The sequence below is a fragment of the Penaeus vannamei genome, chromosome 22, assembly GCF_042767895.1.
Source record: "Penaeus vannamei isolate JL-2024 chromosome 22, ASM4276789v1, whole genome shotgun sequence".
In the NCBI taxonomy this organism is placed as follows: domain Eukaryota; kingdom Metazoa; phylum Arthropoda; class Malacostraca; order Decapoda; family Penaeidae; genus Penaeus; species Penaeus vannamei.
In genome coordinates, this window is record NC_091570.1 from 39,379,879 (window position 1) to 39,382,378 (window position 2,500).

The 2,500-nt window shown below is 62.7% G+C and overlaps 1 protein-coding gene across 2 annotated transcripts in view; it reads left to right on the forward strand.

Annotated features, from left to right (window-relative positions):
• Positions 1-2,500, forward strand: part of dock (SH2/SH3 adaptor protein dock) — a 113,689-nt gene that overhangs the window by 100,336 nt on the left and 10,853 nt on the right. Inside the window, exon 2 of one of the 2 annotated variants that reach the window (XM_070136966.1) lies at positions 2,420-2,500. This exon is cut by the window's right edge and continues 295 nt beyond it. The exons of the other annotated variant lie outside the window; for it this stretch is intronic. The gene's annotated coding sequence lies outside the window, so the exon portion shown is untranslated. The remainder of the gene's footprint in view (positions 1-2,419) is intronic. 2 annotated transcript variants of the gene reach the window in all.

Sequence of the window (2,500 nt, forward strand, 5' to 3'; positions counted from 1 at the left end):
AGAGAAAGATAGAGAGAGAGCGAGAGAGCGAGAGACAGACAGAGACAGAGAGAGAGAGAGAGACAGACAGAGACAGAGAGAGAGAGAGAGACAGACAGACATGGAGAGAGAGAGAGAGAGAGAGAGAGAGAGAGCAAGACGTGCCCCAGAGACCTCGTTCCGTCAGCGGCGGCTCGAGATTGCGGGCGGCGTCTGCCTCGGCGACTTCCGCCCAGCGCGAGGCGGCGGCGGAATAAATGGGCGCGCGAGTCGGGCCCAAAACGAGGCCGCGGGCGGGGAAATGGCGCCGCGTCACCTTCTGATCGCGGGGGGATTCGTGGGCGTGAGTTTGATTTCGTTTCGTGTGGAAGGGCGAGAGAGGTGAAGCGTCCGTGCCTTCGTGCCATGACCGTGCGGGCGGGCGAGCGAGCGGGCCTGCGGTCGGCCGTGGGAGCGCTTGTCGTGGGCGGCATTTGCGTTTCGCGGGGACCGATTCGTTGCCTTAGGCTCGTCCGGCGTCGGCCCGGAGTGCGAGGCGCGTCCGGCATCAGAATGCGGAGCCGACTCGCGCTCCGCCATTACGCGCCTCGTCACGACCCAGCACGCCCGTCGCCTCGTCCGCGCACGCAATTTGCCTCGCACTTCCACGGGGACGTTTGGAGTGAGCCTCGCTGGGAGCGCCTGCGGGCGTTGTGTGCGCGTTTGTTTGTTTGTGCGTGTAATTGGGACACGCGTGTGTGTGTGTGTGCGTGTGTGTGTGTGTGTGTGTGTGTGTGTGTGCGTGTTTGGGCGTACATGCGTGTGCACACGAGGGGCGCGTGTCCGTCCCTCCTCCCCTCGGCGGCGCGAGCGAGCGAGTGCGAGTCCTCCCCTCTGGCGGCCGGGTTGGCTCTGACCAGCTGGGCGATCAATGCCGCTCCACACCCAGCTCGCTCGCTCGCTCTGCTGCTGCTGCTCCTGCTGCCGCTGCGGCCCTGCTGCTGCTGCTGCCTCCGCCTGCTGGCCCCTGGAGGAGCGGCGCCCTTTGGGAGGGACCGGGCGGGGGGCGCGGGGGGTTCGCGGGCCCTTCCTGCGTCGACGGAAAGGAAGGTCGTGCTTATTTATTTTTCAAAGGGGGGGGGGGATCAGCTGGGCGAGTGGGCGGGGGAGTCGCGCTCTGATCCGATTGTGGGCGTCGCCGAAGGGAGGGCGGCCGCGGTGCCTCTGGACTCGATTCGTGCCTGGTAACTGCACCACGACTGTCCACGGCACGCGAGCGCACACGCCAGCCTCCAGCGCACATACAGCAAGTGCATACATGTGTGTGTGTATGTGTATGTGTGCGTGTGCGTTTACGTATTTAAAACTTAAGAGCCGTGTACATGTTCTGGCCGTGCAAAGGAACCCCCCCCCCTGGTGGTCGTTGCAGCGCGATGGACGGGCGTAAAGCACGTGGGAGTCGGGGCGGTAAAAAAAATAACTTCCGAGCTTTGAACTTTTTTCCCCGTGGCGTTCTAAAGCAGAGAAATATTTCCAGCGGGAGGTCGGGCTGGGACGGGGGCGAGGGCGGGGGCGAGGGCGAGGGCGCGTGAAAGCGAGTGAGGGAAACGAGTCCTCGAAGCGACCTGGACAACGTTGCGAGAAGTGAAACGAGGGGATCGACCCTTGGAGTTGTGGGGCGACCGAGGCGGCGACGCTCGAGTGAAGAGACTTCGTTGAGCTCTCGAGAGGAGGACTTGTTGATCCGGCGTCGAGTGAGGATGAGGTGGCGAGGGGGAGGGAAGGGGGCTGAGAGACCCACGCCTCGGAGTCGCCGCGTGGGGGGTCGAGGAGGACCCCCCGCTCGTCGTTTACGGGAGGGCGACGTGGCAACGCCAGCGCTACGGTGTCGGCGACGATGGTGTTGCCAAGATTGCCATGATAGGCCGGGCGGGGAAAGTTGGGACGGGAGAGCTCAGTGGGCGTTGGGGAATAGTGGGCGGGGTGGGGGTTCTGTGGTGAGCAGGGCGACCAGGTCGAGAAGAGGATTATTGCTTCGCCGTGAGGACTTAAGAGATGCGGTTGGTGGGCGGGATTGCGAACGGCTCATTGCCTGTGGTCTTTCCCGTGTGGGTTTTGGTGAAATAATGTGGTGTGGGGGCCGAAAAAACGTATTGGGTGTTTGACAAAGGAGGAAGTACTCAGAGGAACAGATCCTTTTGTTGCAAAGGAGGGAGACACGGTGGTGATATTGCATGTCGAGTCGGGGGTGGAGGGGGAAGACGCGAAGGAGGAGGAGGGAAGGAATGTTTATTGTGTGTGAGGGGGGAGGGGGAGGGAAGGGGGAAGGCTGTAAATATTAACCGCGCGAGTTAATTCCGAGCGCACGCGGGCGACCGTGTTTACATTCCGCGTGCGTGGCGGGGGCGCCGAAAGACCCGCTCGGAGTGCGGCCGGAATAAGCAACTAATAGCCTCCACAGAATCGCGAGGCGTTGCTTCGGCCGAGTGCCCAGTGAGGACTGAGAGAGAGAGAGAGAGAGAAGGGACTCATTGCCTCGGGA